This window comes from Wyeomyia smithii, chromosome 1, assembly GCF_029784165.1.
Source record: "Wyeomyia smithii strain HCP4-BCI-WySm-NY-G18 chromosome 1, ASM2978416v1, whole genome shotgun sequence".
NCBI lineage: Eukaryota > Metazoa > Arthropoda > Insecta > Diptera > Culicidae > Wyeomyia > Wyeomyia smithii.
The window spans coordinates 11452796-11472139 of NC_073694.1; the positions used below are offsets into that span (position 1 = coordinate 11452796).

At 41.7% G+C, this 19344-nt stretch overlaps 1 protein-coding gene across 1 annotated transcript in view; it reads left to right on the forward strand.

Annotated features, from left to right (window-relative positions):
* Positions 1-2394: 2394 nt before the first annotated feature.
* Positions 2395-19344, forward strand: part of LOC129717463 (uncharacterized) — a 215617-nt gene continuing 198667 nt past the window's right edge. The window contains exon 1 of the mRNA XM_055667369.1: positions 2395-3129. The gene's annotated coding sequence lies outside the window, so the exon portion shown is untranslated. The remainder of the gene's footprint in view (positions 3130-19344) is intronic.

The following is a 19344-nucleotide window of genomic DNA, read 5'->3' on the forward strand; positions in this document are numbered from 1 at the left end:
AAATCGTGGCCACGACCCAAGTTACACTGACTGAGTTTTGTTAATTTATTTATTTCTGGTCGCATTGATTTACGGGTTTCAAGTTTTTTAATGAATTTACAGGTTTCAAAATTTTTTGTCAATAAACAAAGAAAAAATCAACTATCCGCTTAGTAGTAAACTCATTAGCAAAAAAGGACAATGGACGAAGAAAATATTTCTTAATTTTTCGTTCACTGAATACGACAGCATATATTTATGACAAATAATTTGATATCACCCGGCAAACAAATATTGATCGTCATTTCAAGTAAATATTTGCTTCGTAGAATGCTGCTTTACACTTCTACGGTGTAAGTTTCGTGTTTTGATACGATATTTAAATTTATTGCAATATTGTATGGAAAATTTTTCGAGGAGCTCGGGAATCCCGGGATCCCGAAAATCAATATTTCTATTCCCGGGATCCGGGAATCCTGCGAAAGGTAATTCCCGGGAAATCGTTCCCGGAATGCAAACCCTAATTTGCACGGCCGAAGAAGGGTAACGTCGGTAACAGACAAACCCTCTATAAAAGTGTCAAATAGACAAGACATACCGAAAAGTCCCGTTAAGAATGCTGAAAAACATCTATCAGTAAAAGCGTGATAAAGAGTCGAACAGACTGAACAAACCGGTAAATATATATAATAGTCTAAAAGACAAAAAATCCGAATAGAGTTCAGAAAAGCCAGAAAGGATTCCGAGTTAAACTAAGAGAAGGATCCAAAATCAGGCTCAGGCAAAAACACTTCCTGATGCCATAGAATGATTTCAAGTTGAGCTCAGAATTGCATTAAAATTCGTAAAATGCCAACTAAGAATTGAAATGACGTTTCCTGAAGCCAGAAATGAGCAAATTTGACTCAACATCGCGAGAAAACACCTTTTGAGGTCAGAAAAACCGAACCAGAAAATGATCTCAAAATTAACTCTGAGTTGCAAAAAAAATGTTTGAAAGCTAGAAAACGTATATAGAATAAATAATAATTAATCAACCTTATTTTTGTTTTTCAGAATTGGAGGAAAAATAATACAAATTTAAAAAAAAAAAGTCTGGAAAGGTCAACAGAGAAAATGGTCTTAATTTTCAAAGAAGAAGAAAAAACGCTTCTGAAAATAATCCCAAATTGAGCTCAAAATTGCAAAATAAAACTCTCCAAATTTGAAAATTATTTTATACGAAAATAAAACAGAAAAAAAGAACACAAAATAATCACTTCTTAAGGTCAGAAAAGAACAATATATGTCCAAAACTGAGCTCAAAACCATAAAAAAGTGAGAAAACCTTTATAAAGTTTTAAAGTCTGCAGTCAAAAAGCAAAATGTCACCAAATTGAGCTCACGCGAAAAAACGTTACTAAAAGTCACAATAAAAAAAATGACCCCAATTTTAGTACTGCTGTAAGAGCGTGTACCCAACATGACCACTCTCACCACTTGCGCTGAATATCGTTCACATAAGTTTGTCTAGCTGTGAAAAAGTCGTGCTGAATTCGGTCTTGGCGGGTTTGTTTTGATAGGCGACGGAGACAGCTGTTTGTTCTGATTTTTTTGTACGCGTTTTCAATTGTGATTTTTTTTTGTAGTTGGTGCCCCGTTTTTGTGTATCTTACAGTGAAGATTGTTCCACTGTCAAGACTCAAGACCAACGACGGTTGTTCCGCTGGCGCGGAATTCAAGTGCTACGTTGTGTATTGGCTCGCCGGTGGTAAGCAATGTTCACTACCCCGGCTAAGTAGCAAGAAGCGAAGAAACCACCCCGCCGAAGTCTGCTGCTGGAGCAGCACGGAAACAACTGCGATCCGAATAAAAGTGGGCACCAGCGAAGAGGAAAAATAAACGTGATAAGTTTTGTTCAATTTATTTTGTTTGTTTATTTTTGTAGCGTTCTAGCAAAGATCCGAAAGTCCGATAGAAATACTGTAAAATGTAAGGGTTTCGCCGGGCAATGTTAAGAGTGTACAGGGTAACCCCCTGTTTCAAGTTATAAAAAAAATGAATAGAAAATAGCTCGATTACCTGGTATGAAAATTTTCTCAAAACTTTGAATAATCGAGCTTGAACGAATCGTAAAAATAAAGAACAGATTATCAACAGGCATTTTCCATTCTAGAGTGTTTTGTCGCCTCTCTTGCGTTTCAGTCTTTATGAAGTGACACAGCGAACGACCGACACGCCGGGTTTCTCACTTCTCATCTCGTATATCTCGTACGCAGCAAAGCTTTTACTTGCGCGTGTGTTGGTAGGAGACCACTGAACGCTTTCAACCCAAAGCTCACCGCGTAAACACCGATCAGCTGGAAGGAGAAGCTGGCTGGGCTGAAAACCCGTTGCGGTACCTTCGCGATCGTTTCGCAAATGTCAGTTGATCGTAGAAGGCCGTCGCGTTCGGTTGTGCCCTGGTATAAATTCACTGTGCGAAGCACTTTTTTTTTGCTGCTACTATTCGAAAGTAACGACGACGACGAGTGAAACGGAATTCCGAGTCTCGCCTTTCAGTCGGGGCTAGAGTGTTGTGTTTTGTGTCGCATTGCGAGTGGTTTTTTCTCCCTCATCTTGGAAGATCGTCGCCGCCCGGAGAAGAAAGGCGAGTGAAATTGTGCAGCTCTTTTTTCCGTGAATCGGTCGAAGAGAAAAGGTGAAAATCGATGGCGTTTCGCGAAAAAGTGTGCACAACAGCATTACGCAAGGCAGTTTCCTTGTAACGACACCAAAAAAAAAACAACATTTTGAACCGGTAAACATAAGGGAAGAAGGTCCGAGTGAAGTGAATGTGAAATAATTTTACTGGTTAGTGTTTTATTATTTTTTTTACTGGAAGAAGTGCAACCTAGCGTGACCCAGCCCCCTGTAGCAGCTCCGAGCGGGGAAAGGAACCAGAACAGACCAGCAAGCCGTGGCTCCAGCTGAGCTGGCTGGTGGTTACCAGGTGATCAAGAATATCGCGCGCGCGTGAGACAGAGCAGAGAAAAATATTTAAGAAAAAAAGGGTTCGGCTCCTACCAAAGACTGTGCTGTGCCGTGTAGTAAGGAGCGCAAGCGCACATTGAACGGGGCAAGGCCAACTCGATTCTGTTGAATTGACGGGGAAGCAAGTAAAAAAACACGGTAAGTATTGCACTTGTTAAGTGAAGCTAATGCCCAAAGGCTATATAGAACGGTACGTTACAATGTTGACAGTGGCTGCTGTTATAGAAAATCTACTTTCACAAGAGGGTGTTAATTTTAAATCGGCCCAAATGTGGTGTTTGGTTTTCTCTCTGCTGGTTTCTGTTGATCGCAATGTGTTTGAGTTTGATATTATATCGATAGCGGTTTTTCTTTTTAGCTAACGGGAGTTAGTAGAAACCCAAAATATACTCAGCTAGTGCTTATTGACAAACAACCGAGACGAAGGATAATAAAATTTTGCTTCACATTTTTCTCTTGTGATTTGTTATTTTTGTATTGTTTTAGGTGAACATTACTAGACTGTGAATAGTAATTTCGATTGTAATTTCCTCCATTCAACCGTTCTTCAAATATTTACCAAAATATTTCGAACTTCTGAAAAAAAAATACAAATTTAGCGGCATTTTTAATGATGCAAATTTCGAAATCGAGAACTACTAATCTAGATTGTATACGTATGTAATTTGACGGCCATCGGCCATCAGCTGCCATTCGACAGATTCGCGGTCGCCAACCACGATCCCTCGTGGGTGATTACCGGTACTGCTGCCGAGCGTACAAACGCGAACCAGCAATCAAGTCGAAAATCAACCCAAATCGCGGGGGGTTTGTAATTAACCGAAGATCTAATGAGTTTTTCGAGCGCAAGCTAGCCAGCAATTTGCCATAATCCCGAGCACGGAATTAAGCCACTTTTCGAGTCGAGTGGAAGCCACACACGGTAAAGCACGGCACGGTCCCGGGAAGATTCACCGGTACCGTCTCGGCGTATGTAGTTTGTATAGCGAAAACTGTTTTTATTTTTTCGATTTACGGAACTCAATCACCAGTTTGAAGGTTTTTTTTTTGCTCTGTTGCTTTGCTTCTCTCCTGATCTGATGCTCTATTACACGCATGCACGGAGAGCGCGTTGCATCTGGGGCTGCTATCTGGCGCGAAACAAATGAGGAAGTTTTGTCGAGTTATTAATCTAATTGACACCACTGGCAGAATGAGTTAGTGGGGTAATTTTGTGGCTACAGGTGTCATATTTAACTCGGTTGATGATATTTTGATTGGTCTAATGCTCAGCTGATTGATGATTACGATTGAGCGGAAATGTTATATATTCAATGAGCAGCTGATTCTGGATTGGTCATCGTGATTTTCGCAGAAATCGTCGTGTATTTAATGGGTAGAGGTTCGGTTTGGCTGTAAAATGACGGAGAAATAGGCTCCAATAGAGACATAAATACCAGAGTCCCAAAGGGAAGTAACATTGAACCTCTACTTTTTCTTCTCTACATTACCAATATAAGTAAAATCAACGTGCCGATGATACGGCCTTGTTTTACTCCTATATCAATATGATTGATGATAATGTAAGATTAACAATTACTAATGGATTACATCTCTAATAATCTCCGGCCCAGTTCGATTCTACTTTATCTTATGATTTTTACATAGAAAAACATACTTGTAAATCCTCTTTCATGTGTGAATTATTGAGATGTCTCAGTTGTTTTAATAATGTTTAATAATGTTTACCAAGAAAAAAAAAAACCTAGATCTAAGTGGTCCTTTTTTTTCAAAGATTAAGAAGTCCACTAGTAGCAGAAACAGTTAATTTTTCTTTCTTAACTTTCTTTTTTAAATTTTACCAACTCACTTCAAGTTCACTTTTTTTATGTTATTACACAGGATAGCAAATATGATTGAATGAAGCTCTTACCAGAATGCGATAAACCTGAATAGATGATGTAACGAACAACGAAAACTAACTATTTATGGTAGTATTCCATGGACATTAGGGTGTCCCAAAAAAATCGATGTTGAAAAAGTCAAGGTGCTCAACCCTAAATTGAAAGATAATGTAATTTATAGCATTTTTGTAGAACATTTCGACTTTCTAAAAGGTCGTTTTCAGGTTGCCCATACGTGATTTATGAAAAAATGACTTTTTTAAGCTACAAACCCACTTTTTTGCACTTTTTTTGAATTCTGTTCGATTCCTACATTTTTTCGTACATTTTTTTTATTTTTGTGGGGTTGTTTTTGAATATTTTGCCTGGTTTGGTTCAGCATTGTATTCAGTTTTTTGACTCTCAGAGCCCATTAAACATCACAAAAAAATTAATTTTTCTAATAATTTTCAGATAAAACCCTTCAAAACACAAATAAAAAAAAACTTTGAGCAAGAACTGAAATTTTCATTGCAAAGCGGGATTTATCACGAAAATTTACATGAAAAAAGATACTAGATATCTTATCGAGGAGCTGAGATATTGGCATTTTTCTATGTGACGGAAAACTATGCATTTTAACAAATATGTTAAATAACTGTTTTATTTTGGGAGATAAAAAATAACAATGTTCGGAAAACAAATGAATTTTTGGATGGCTGATAAGTTAGTAGAAGGTTTCAAAATTTAGAAAAATCTGCGAAAAAAGTTAGAACGATAATTATGATTTTTCGTGCCTTCTTATAGAAAACTCAATGTTGCTCGTAATATGTAAGAGATAATAACATGACGTCTTCGGTAAAGTTTCTTGTTTTAAGATAACCTAAAACTTTGTCAAAGACACCTTGCGTCTATCTCATTCTGATTAAAAAATAAATTTTTTATCTCACTTATTGGTGAATTGATCATTCGTTGTTTTGCTTTCGTCTCGATTAGACGCAAATTGTTTATCTCAGTTTGAGTTCGCAAAATAACAATACACGAGTTATCGTACGGGTGTTTTTTTGTCGATTAGTTCTTGTGCTGCGCGATAACAATAGCCTGTTATATATCGGCAGAAACATCTGCACACTGGTAGGGGCAGGCTACCCCGCCAGTGATTCGATACGCAGCTGATATATCAGCAAGAATAATTCTCCCGCACCGCTGTTACCCCGCTAGCAGCACGGACCATCATACGATCGAGCGAGTGGAAGTCAACTACAAGTGGCATCTACAAGGTCGCGGGTAGGACACGGCCACTGCGTCTCAACACGAAGCTGGATCGTCATTGTTTGTTCTGCGGAGACGCTCGATTAATTCTACTATCAGCCGTGAGGTCGTGACTTAGACGTTCGGTGACGTATTGCCTTTAGAATTTTTACTATTATTATCAATATTATTACTATGTTATAATATTATTATTAATATTATTATTGATATTATTATTGTTATTATTAATATTATTACTATAATTATTATTATTATTATTATTATTATTACTATTGTTATTAGAATTAGTATTACTGTCTTTTTTTTTTATTTGATCCATTGTAGATTGAAAAATTGTTTTTAAAATTTAACACCAACTACTTGAACCCCCCCCCCCCCATATTCGAATATTTATCGTTTGTGTGCGGTAGAGCGTAACGCTCCGCAAAATGGACGACATGCAGGTGCAACTTTTCCTGGAGGTGGAAACAAACGGGGAAGAAATTGAAATTTCTCCCATCAGCTCACCCCTACCTTCCCCTGTGCCCTCCCCTTTGCCAAGTCCTGTACCAAGAGTACCGGAAGTACGGGTAAAAGCTTACCCAGATGCCGCTGGCGGTCCCTACGTTGTTTTTTTTCCGGCCCATAAAGAAGCCATTGAATATTATTCAAATTGGCAAAGACCTGGCAAAACATTTTTCGGCCGTAACCGAGATTACGAAGGTGAGGCCGAACAAACTGCGAGTTGTCGTGAGTAGCTTGAAGCAAGCAAACGAAATTGCTGGCTACGAGCTCTTCACGAGAGAGTATCGCGTGTACATCCCTGCCAAGGATGTAGAAATCGACGGTGTGGTTACCGAGGGGAATCTCACTGTCGATGACATTTTGCGTCATGGAGTTGGCTGTTTTAAAAACCCCTTGATGCAAAGTGTAAAGATACTGGATTGCAAGCAATTGCATTCAGTATCCATCGAAGAAGGGAAGAAGAAATTCCTCCCTTCGGATTCCTTCCGAGTAACATTCGCCGGATCCGCGCTGCCGAACTACGTCCGCTTGGACAGGGTTCGTCTGCCTGTACGCCTGTTCGTACCGCGGGTCATGCATTGCCAAAACTGTAAGCAGTTAGGTCACACAGCCACCTACTGCTGCAACAAGGCACGCTGTAGCAAGTGCGGAGGCAATCATGCTGAGAACGCTTGCAGTGGGGATACTGAAAAGTGTCTTTATTGCGAGGGAACTCGGCATGACCTTCCGGCATGTCCCGCGTACAAACAGCGCGAGGAAAAAATTAAGCGTTCCCTTAAGGAACGATCAAAGCGCTCTTTTGCAGAAATGCTTAAGAGGGCTGAGCCACCCTCGACAGGAAACATCTTTTCCTTTTTGCCAACCGATGAGTGTACATCTGACGATCCCGTCGAAGGGTGTTCCTATGCCTTGCCAGAGGGATCTAGGAAGAGGAGAATGCTCAACTCTCCTAATCTTTCTCGTAAAGGTCGTAAGATAACCCCTAGCGGAATGACCAATAAGACAACACAAAAAGGAAGCGGTGAAGAAAAACCGAAGCAAGTACCCCCCGGTTTTAATTTCAAATCAAACCAGGAGTACCCACCGCTTCCTGGGGCACCAAAAACCCCTCGTGCACCCATTTCTCGATCAGAAGACATAAAAGAAACAGGGTTCATAAAATTCTCTGATATTGTGGACTGGATATTTAAAACATTCAACATACCAGATCCCCTACAAAATATTCTTCTTGCCCTTCTTCCTACAGTGAAAACCTTTTTGATGCAACTAGCAGCAACTTGGCCCCTCATTTCAGCTATCATATCTTTCGATGACTAATACGGCGAAAGAGGTTAGGAATTTTATCACTGTATTACAGTGGAATTGCAGAAGTATCATCCCCAAATTCGATCTACTTTCTCATTTAATAAATACATACAATTGTGATGCGTTCGCGCTTTGTGAAACTTTTCTCAATTCAAATGACCAACTTAATTTCCACGATTTTAACATCATTCGTCGAGATCGAGACTCACACGGTGGAGGGGTACTTTTAGGGATCAAAAAGTGCTATTCTTTTTTCAGAATCGACCTCCCCTCGATCTCGAATATTGAAGTTGTTGCCATTCAAACGAATATGAATGGAAAAGACCTTTGCCTTGTTTCGTTATATATTCCCCCATCCGCGCGGATTGAACAGAAGCAACTCCTTGATATAGCAGATTTGCTTCCCGCACCTTTTTTGATTTTGGGAGATTTTAACTCTCACTGTTCGCTATGGGGGTCGCTGTACGACGACAACCGATCTTCTTTAATTTGTAACTTGATCGACGACTTCAATATGACACTTTTGAATACTGGGGAAGCGACACCGTGAAAGCGTGCTTGACCTATCCCTCTGCTCGACATCACTAGCGTTAGATTGCCAGTGGAAAGTAATCAACGATCCCCACGGTAGTGATCATCTTCCAATCGTTATATCAATTGCTAATGGTTCAACTCCCCCAAACCCAATCAATATTTCCTACGACCTTACACGTAATATTGATTGGAAGCGTTATGAGTCTATTACAGCGGAATCTATCGAGACTCACGAGGAACTTCCTCCGGAGGAAGAATACGCGTTCTTAGCTGGCTTGATAATCGACGCCGCGACGCAAGCTCAGACGAAACCGATACCCGGGGTAACGATTAGACAACGCCCTCCCAACAAATGGTGGGACAAAGAGTGCTCTGAGCTGTACGCGCGAAGGTCCGCGGCGTATAAGGACTACCGGGAGTACGGCACTGTCAACCTACTACGAAAGTACGAGGCACTGGGCAGGCAGATGAAGAGCTTAGTAAAGGCGAAAAAACGCGGGTACTGGCGGCGGTTCGTAAACGCGTTGTCGAGGGAAACAGCGATGAGCACTCTTTGGGATACCGCCAGGCGCATGCGGAACCGTGACGTTTCGAATGAGAGTGAGGAGTATTCAGATCGCTGGATACTCGATTTTGCCAAAAAGGTCTGTCCGGATTCTGTACCGGAACAGAAAACCTTTCGCGACGCGTTTATAGTAACTACGGAAGAGCCTCCATTTTCGATGTTGGAATTTTCAATGGCTCTCCTGTCGTGCAACAATAAGGCTCCAGGGTTAGATAGAATAAAATTCAACCTGTTGAAGAATCTACCCGACTCTGCAAAAAGACGCTTGTTGGACTTGTTCAACAAGTTTCTTGAGCTAAATATTGTTCCGCATGACTGGAGGGAGGTAAAAGTCATTGCTATTCGGAAACCCGGGAAACCTGCCTCTGATCACAATTCATATAGGCCGATTGCGATGCTCTCTTGCCTCCGGAAATTAATGGAGAAAATGATCCTCTTACGGTTAGACAAATGGGTCGAAACAAACGGTTTACTTTCAGATACTCAATTTGGCTTTCGCCGGGGCAAAGGGACGAACGATTGCCTAGCGTTGCTTTCTACTGAAATTCAACTCGCATTTGCTCGAAAAGAGCAAATGGCTTCTGCGTTCTTGGATATTAAGGGGGCTTTTGACTCTGTCTCTGTAGAAGTTTTAAGCGCGAAACTTCATTCGCAGGGACTCTCACTAAATCTGAATAACTTTTTGCTCAATCTGTTGTCAGAAAAGCATATGTATTTCTCACATGGCGATTCGACAACTTCCCGAATTAGTTACATGGGCCTTCCCCAGGGCTCATGTTTAAGTCCTCTCTTATATAATTTTTACGTCAATGACATCGATGAATGTCTTGCAAATTCATGCACGCTAAGGCAACTTGCAGACGATAGCGTTGTATCCATTACTGGTAGCGAGGCTAGCGATCTGCAAGGACCATTGCAAGATACCTTAGACAATTTGTCTGAATGGGCTCTTAAGCTGGGTATCGAATTCTCTCCGGAGAAAACTGAGTTGGTCGTTTTTTCTAGGAAGCATAACCCAGCTCAGCTGCAGCTCCTACTAACGGGTAAAACGATCTCTCAGGTTTTAGTCGCTAAATATCTCGGGGTCTGGTTCGACTCTAAATGCACCTGGGCTTGTCATATTAGGTATCTGACACGAAAATGCCAACAGAGGATTAATTTTCTTCGTACGATTACCGGAACCTGGTGGGGAGCCCACCCAGGAGACCTTCTAAGGCTTTACCAAACAACGATATTGTCAGTTCTAGAGTACGGCTGTTTCTGCTTTCGCTCCGCCGCGAACACGCACATTATAAAATTAGAGAGAATACAATATCGTTGTTTGCGTATTGCCTTGGGTTGCATGCAGTCGACTCATACGATGAGTCTTGAAGTGTTAGCGGGTATTCTTCCGTTGAAACATCGTTTTTGGAATCTCTCTTACCGGTTGCTAATTCGATGCACAGTTATGAACCCATTAGTAATTGAAATTTCGAGAGGTTGGTCGACCTTCAATCTCAATCCAGATTTATGACTTTATATTTTGACTATATGGCTCAAGATATTAATCCTTCTTCATACGATTCCTCCAATGTCGCACTTTTAGATACTTCTAATAATGCTATATTCTTCGACACCACCATGAAACAAGACATTTCTGGTATCCCGGATCAATTGCGACCCCAAGAGATCCCTAAGATTTTTTCGAATAAGTTTAAACATGTTAGTTATGATAAAAGGTTTTACACTGACGGATCTAATCTAGATGAGTCCACTGGCTTCGGTGTTTTCCACGAAAATTTTACCGCCTCCTACAAACTCGATGCTCCTGCTTCCGTGTACGTCGCAGAACTTGCTGCTATTCAGTACTCTCTTGGAATCATCGAAACCCTACCCACAGACCACTACTTCATCTTCACAGATAGTCTCAGTGCCATTGAGGCTCTGCGATCGATGAAGCCTGTGAAGCACACCCCGTATTTCCTGGGGAAAATACGGCGGTTTTTAAGTGCTTTAACAGATAAAAATTACCGGGTTACCTTAGCGTGGGTCCCTTCTCATTGCTCGATTCCGGGTAATGAAAAGGCTGACTCTTTTGCTAAGGTGGGTGCTATTGATGGCGATATTTATGAAAGACCAATTGCTTATGATGAATTTTATAGCATTTTGCGTCAGAGAACACTCAACAGTTGGCAATCATCATGGAACTCAGATGAACTGGGACGGTGGCTACATTCCATTTTTCCTAAGGTATCGACGAAAGCATGGTTCAAGGGGTTGGATGTAGGTCGGGACTTCATTCGCGTGATGTCCAGACTTATGTCCAATCACTACACGTTAAACACGCATCTCTTTCGTATAGGGCTTGTAGAAAGTAATCACTGCGTTTGTGGCGATGGCTACCATGACATCGAGCATGTTGTTTGGTCGTGTACCGAATACTGTGGTGTTAGGTCCGAGCTTATAGATTCCCTTCGGGCCCGAGGAAAACAACCGAACGTACCCGTTAGAGACATTCTGGGAAGCGGTGATCTCCAGTACATGACACAGCTATACTGCTTTCTGAAAAACGCTGACATTAAAATTTAAAATTTTCTTTGTCTATTTGTCAGATTAAGGATACAAATATGCTATGCTGAAGACACGGAAACGAAGAGCCCGCATCTATGCTTACACAAATATTTTGAACCCACAACAAACAAGAATACAATTGCTCTACCAGTTGAAAAACAAAGTTCCAAAATAGTTTTAAGTCAAAATTGTATCTCCCCTCCTCTCACCTTAAATCCCCACTAGCTCGTAGTCGGCCGCGAGAATAAAGAAAAGGCCTCCCTCTTTTCCCTGCTAACGTAGAATTAATACGAATTGTACTTGGCTCAGTAAAACAGAAAATGTATCGTGCCGTGTCAAATAAACTAATTTAAACCTTATTGGTGAATTGATCACCCTTCTTTCTGCATTAAAAAATGCATTCTTGAATATCCTGAAACTTCTCCGAACATACCTTATGGCTATAATCAACATTTGAATCACTATTTAGGAAATTATACGCACAAACGGCAAAATAAAACACTGAGCAATGGAGATATTGAGCTTTAGTGGCATTTTTGAGAAAATGCATAGTTTTCCATCACTTGTAAAAACGCCGATATCTCAGCCCCCCGATAAGATATTAAGGATCTTTTTACATGTAAATTTTCGTCTTGAAGTCCGCTTTGCAGTGAAAATTTCAGTTCTTGATCAAAAAAGTTTTTCATATTTGTTTTGAAGGGCTTTATCTGAAAATTTGAGTAAAATTCATTTTTTTGTGATGTTCAATGGGCTCTGTAAGTCAAATAATTGAATGTGATGCTGAACCAAACCGTGCAAAATATTCAAAAATAATCCCACAAAAATAAAAAAATATATGAAAAAATTTCGGAATCGAACAGATTTGAGAAAAATGCAAAAGAGTGGTTTTGTAGCTTGAAAAAGTCATCTTTTCATAAATCACGTATGGGCAACCTGAAAACGACCTCGTTTTCAGAGAAAAAAGAGCATGTACTATTAATACTGCAACTATGACCTGATCACCATGAACGAGTCCATCAAAGCAGCCTCATTCGAAACTCTCTCAATCGCGTTTTTGACTTAGTTTTTCCCGGACAACAACAAACAACAACAACAAACTAAGTACAATTTACCTCTTTGTGTCTTAAGTCTATGCAGTAAGAAGCTCAGATGCACTCAGTTTACACCGATTTAAAGTCTGCATTTGACAAAGTGAACCACCGGATTCTTTTGGCGAAAATAGACCGTCTCGGCGTGGTAACAAATGTGGTTGGATGCATGGAGTCATATCTGACTAGTCGACAACTGAACGTTAAACTGGGAACCACCGAATCTGATCCATTCAGTAATTACTTCGGTGTACCTCAAGGCAGTAACTTGGGACCATTCTTTATTGTTCAACGAAGTTTGCCATGTTGCCTGAAGAGTGCAGGTTTATGCTGATGACTTTAGAGTTTACTGGTTGTTAAAGACACCCGACGACTGCCGAATGCTCCAGCAGATTACCGATATCTTCGTAAACTGGTGTGAGCGAAACTTCCTGACCATAAACGTGAAGAAGTGCATAGTTATCTCGTTCACACTTTTTTTTAGTTTTTAGTAAAGTGTTCTTATGGACCACTCATTGAAATTCCCTTCGCAATTAGAAACAGTCTTTTATGTATCCTGTTTTTAAGGGAGGTGATCGATATAATGTTATGTATAATACGATGTAATAGTAGTTGGTAAAATTATTCTTGATGTCACGAAAAGTTACATTCCAACTGACCAACAGGGCCTGGGCGTTGGAATCCTATCTAACAGATCGTGAACTTAGAGAGTAAAGATTGATGGTTGTGTATCACGGCCTTTCTCAAATAAGTCCCGTGTCCAACAAGGCAGTAATCTCGGACCGCTGCTATTTTTTCTGTTCTTTAATTACGCTGCTTTCATACTGTCTAGAACTGGTGTCTACTGAAGACTCCAAGTTGTATGCTTTTGTACAAACACAGGAGGATTGTTGGAGTTTACAAATGCCAGGTTATCACGTTACAACGTATATTACAACCAGTAACCATAACGGTCAAGCGACGAGCTATAATCTTTAACCATTCATAAGAATGGTTAAATAGCTATAATCTCTCATGTCTTTTCGGTTTGAGCTTTTGAAATGATTTTTTTTGCATTTTGTCGACCGTACCACGCTTGAAAATAAAGAACCTTTCACAGCGTGTATTCGTACCTTTACTGATGTTGAAGACCACTTTGAGTTTGTCATACATACAAATACATGTATTAGCATGAATACATATATATTATTGTACCAAAAAAACATAGGAAAACGAGAACCAAAAGCACTTTTTCCGAAGGGCATTTAATGAACATTAAATTATTTTGACCATCGTTCTGCAACTTATTGGTTTAAAATGCTGTTGACGATGAAAATCATTGTTCTGCTATCTTTTGTCTCTAGATAGCAGAATAATACTTCAACATATCTTGTTAAGATCATTCTGTGCCGAACACGCATCAGTACTGGACGTGTTTGGTGATCGGTCCGATAGAGTATAAAACAAAAGACGTGTGAACAAGTGTTGGCATTGTTTGCCTGGTCGAGTGAAATAAATCCGGGTTCAAGGTCGTGCCTTTGTGCAACTGTTTCGCATCGTGACTGCCAGCTGGTGCGTAAGCCGATTTGGCTGCTGGCTGGATTGTGCTACAGCAGTGGACGAGACACAAACGAGGAAAAAGAAGAAGCCATCAGTGTTCGCGAGTTGTATCGCTGTGTGGAGTGATCTCACACCTGGCTCGCTGCTGGTGGCTGTTTGGTGCTGCTGTATTGGTGCTGCTGGCTGTAACGGCTGCTACTTCGAACGATCGGACAACCAACCTTACTGGAAGGGAGAAATAAAAAGGTACGTGTTCTTGTCAGCGCTAGTGCGCTAGACTTAGCGCGATGGATGTAGATCCCTCGCCTCCCGCGCCACCATCCCCGAACCCCTCTGACCCTGACCCTTCTGTTACCCCCTCCCCTGTTCATTCTTCAGTCCCCCCTCGCCCCAGGCTTTACCCAGACGGAGCCCAGGGCAGCTATACTGTTTATTTTCGGCCAAAGGCAGGACCGAAATCGAAAAAGTTGAACCTCTTGCAGATTTCTAAAGACCTGACGAAGGAGTACAAGGGCGTGACCGAAATTTCCAAGGTCCGGCCTAACAAGCTCCGTGTCGTGGTCGGTAACCTGAAAGAGGCCAACGATATAGCTTGCTCTGAGCTCTTCACACGCGAGTATCGCGTTTACATACCCGCACGAGACGTGGAGATCGACGGTGTCATAACCGATTCGAGTCTGTCCGTCGAGTGTATACTGGCAAGTGCCAAAGGGTGCTTTAAGAACAAAACGTGTCCCGAAGTAAAGGTGCTCGACTGCAGGCAATTGCGGTCAGCATCGATCATCGGTGGCAAAACAGTATACACTCCGTCAGACTCGTTTCGAGTTACGTTCGCCGGGTCTGCACTACCAAGCCACGTCTCGATCCACCGGGTTCGTCTCCCTGTGAGGCTCTACGTGCCCCGCGTCATGAACTGCCTGAATTGCAAGCAGTTAGGCCATACAGCCGCCTACTGCTGCAATAAGGCACGTTGTGGCAAGTGTGGGGAGTCTCATGCGGAAGATTCTTGCAGTGTTAACGCTGAAAAGTGTATTCACTGCGGAGAAAATCTGCATGAGCTCTCGACATGTGCGGTGTACATGCAGCGCAGGGATAAAATAAAACGGTCTCTCAAAGAGCGTTCAAAGCGTTCCTACGCTGACATGCTGAAGAAGACCGTTACCACTTCTCCCGTTACTTCGAACCCCTTCGATCTGTTGTCCTCTGATGAAACCGATTCTGACGATTCACCAGCGGGAGCATCTTACGCCAATCCTGGGGAGTCTAGAAAGAGGAAAAATATTTCCTCTCCTAAACTTCCCAGAAAAGGTCCTAAGATTTCTCAAAGTGAAATGAAAGTTACAAACAAACCAAACAGTGCTGCGGAAAAACCGAAGCAAACTCCTCCTGGGCTGGCAAATTTAAAGTCCCAGAAGGAGTTCCCTGCACTGCCAGGAACATCTAAAACCCCAGTTGCTCCTTTTACACTCCCAGTTGATGAAACAAACTCTGGATTAGTGAAATTTTCTGACATTGTGGACTGGATTTTTGAAACTTTCAATGTACCCGATCCAATTAAAATTTTTCTTACAGCATTCCTCCCAACAGTTAGATCATTTTTGAAGCAGTTGACTGCCCAATGGCCTCTCCTTGCAGCGATTGTATCCTTCGATGCCTAATTCAACTGCGTATATGAAGGATTCTATCTTTGTCTTACAGTGGAATTGTAGAAGTATTTTACCAAAAATTGATTCGTTTAAAGTTTTGATAAATAAAAACAAATGCGATGCATTTTCCCTTTGTGAAACTTGGCTTACTTCAAATATTGATCTCAACTTCCATGATTTTAATATTATTCGCCTTGATCGAGACACCCCATATGGAGGAGTACTTTTAGGGATTAAAAAGTGCTATTCTTTCTATCGTATTAACCTCCCCTCGATTCCAGGCATCGAAGTTGTCGCATGTCAAATGACAATACAAGGTAAAGAGCTTTGTATTGCCTCAATATATATTCCCCCCAGAGCACAGGTTGGGCAACGGCTGCTCTTTGATTTAATAGAACTTCTTCCCTCGCCACGTTTGATTTTGGGAGACTTCAACTCTCATGGCGTGGCTTGGGGTTCCCCATACAATGATAACCGCTCCTCTTTAATCTATAACCTTTGCGATGACTTCGACATGACTATTTTAAACAACGGTGAAATGACACGTATCCCGAAACCTCCAGCGCGCCCAAGCGCTTTGGATCTATCCTTATGTTCGACGTCGCTACGGTTGGATTGCACATGGAAGGTAATCCTCGATCCTCACGGTAGCAACCATCTGCCTATTCTTATTTCAATTACTAACGGGTCAACTCGCATGCGACCAATTGACATTCCGTATGACCTCACACGAAATGTCGATTGGAAGTTATACGAGGAAATGATTTCAAAAGCGGTCGAGTCGATTCAACATCATTCACCACTTGAAGAATACAACCTCCTCGCGGGCTTGATTCTCGACGCCGCGTTGCAAGCCCAAACGAAGAAATATCCCGGCGTAACGATCAAAGAACGGCCTCCCACTCCGTGGTGGGACCAAGAGTGCTCCGATGTCTACACGCAAAGATCCGACGCGTTTAAGGCCTACCAGACGGGAGGTATACCTGGCGACTATTTACGGTATTCGGAGCTTGATACCAAGCTTAAAAGCTTGGCTAAAGCAAAGAAACGTGGATATTGGCGTCGGTTCGTGAACGAGACGTCGAGGGAGACATCGATGAGCACTCTTTGGAACACAGCCCGAAGAATGCGGAATCGCGTAACGGTCAACGAAAGCGAGGAGTCTTCAAGTAGGTGGATATTTGATTTTGCCAGGAAAGTATGTCCGGACTCTGTTCCTGAGCAAAATATTGTTCGCGATGCGTCTCCGGGCCACGACGCGATAGAATCACCTTTTACGATGGCAGAATTTTCAGTTGCCCTCCTGTCCTGTAACAATAACGCGCCTGGATTAGATAGAATCAAATTCAACTTGTTGAAGAATCTACCCGGCAATGCCAAGAGGCGCTTGTTGAACTTGTTCAATAAGTTCCTGGAGCAAAACATTGTACCGCAGGATTGGAGGCAAGTGAAGGTGATCGCCATCCAAAAACCAGGGAAACCAGCTTCTAATCACAACTCTTATAGGCCGATTGCAATGCTATCCTGTATCCGGAAATTGATGGAAAAAATGATACTCCGTCGTTTAGACCACTGGGTCGAATCAAATGGTCTACTATCAGAAACTCAATTTGGCTTCCGCCGTGCCAAAGGGACGAATGATTGTCTTGCGTTGCTTTCAACAGATATTCAGCTGGCGTATGCTCGTAAAGAACAAATGGCGTCTGCGTTCTTGGACATTAAGGGGGCTTCTGATTCCGTTTCTATTGACATTCTTTCGGGTAAACTTCACCGACAAGGATTTTCTCCAATTTTGAACAATTTTTTGCACAATTTGTTGTCCGAAAAGCACATGCATTTTACGCATGGCGATTTGGCAACTTTTCGCATTAGCTACATGGGTCTTCCCCAGGGCTCATGTTTAAGCCCCCTTCTTTACAACTTTTATGTAAATGACATCGACGAATGTCTGGCAAATTCATGCACGATAAGACAACTTGCAGACGACAGTGTAATCTCTGTTACAGGAGCCAAAGCTGCCGATTTGCAAGGACCATTGCAAGATACCTTGGACAATTTGTCTGCTTGGGCTTTACAGCTAGGTATCGAATTCTCTCCGGAGAAGACTGAGATAGTAGTTTTTTCTAGGAAGCATGAACCTGCTCAGCTTCAAACACAATTAATGGGTAAAACGATTTCTCAGGTTTTGGTACACAAATATCTTGGTGTCTGGTTTGACTCTAAAGGCACCTGGGGTTGTCACGTGAGGTATCTGCTGAAAAAATGTCAACAAAGAGTGAATTTTCTTCGTACAATAACCGGACAATGGTGGGGAGCCCATCCAGGAGACCTTATAAGGCTTTACCAAACAACGATATTGTCTGTTATTGAATACGGGTGTTTCTGCTTCCGCTCCGCAGCAAACACACATCTGATCAAACTGGAGCGAATACAATATCGTTGTTTGCGTATCGCCTTAGGTTGCATGCAATCGACCCATACGATGAGTTTGGAGGTCTTAGCTGGAGTACTACCATTGAAAAACCGCTTCTGGAGCCTGTCTTCTCGTATTCTTATCAAATGTGAGGTCTTGAACCGTCCCGTGATTGAAAATTTTGAAAGGTTAATCGAACTTAATTCTCAAACCCGTTTTATGACATTGTATTTCAATCACATGTCCCAAAATATTAACCCTTCTTCGAATATTCCAAATCGTGTCGACTTATCAAATACTTCTGATTCTACTGTGTTTTTCGATACATCCATGATAGAAGAAACTCGTGGAATCCCGGATCATTTACGCGTGCAGCAGATCCCTAAAATTTTTTCCAATAAATATCGAAACATCAACTGCGACAATATGTACTACACTGACGGATCACTTCTTGATGGGTCCACTGGCTTCGGTATCTTCAATAACAATTTAACCGTCTCCCATAAGCTCGATAATCCTGCTTCTGTTTACGTCGCAGAATTAGCTGCAATTCAGTACACCCTAGGGATTATCGAAAAAATGCCCACGGACCATTATTTCATCTTTACGGACAGTCTCAGTTCCATTGAGGCTCTCCGATCGATGAAAGATGTTAAGCACTCTCCGTATTTCCTGGGGAAAATACGGGAACATCTGAGTGCTTTATCCGAAAAATCTACTCAGACTACCTTAGCGTGGGTCCCTTCTCACTGCTCGATACCGGGTAATGAGAAAGCGGACTCTTTGGCTAAGGTGGGCGCAACAAACGGTGATATTTATGAAAGACCAATTGCCTTTAATGAATTTTTCGCACTTGTACGTCAGAATACGATCATCAGTTGGCAAAATGCTTGGACCAGAGGGGAATTGGGAAGGTGGTTACATTCCATAATCCCCAAAGTATCGACGAACCCGTGGTTCAAGGGGTTGGATGTGGGTCGGGATTTCATTTGCGTGATGTCCCGGCTTATGTCCAATCACTATAGATTTGACGCGCTCCTCCGTCGTGTTGGGCTCGGGGAAAGTGGTATCTGTG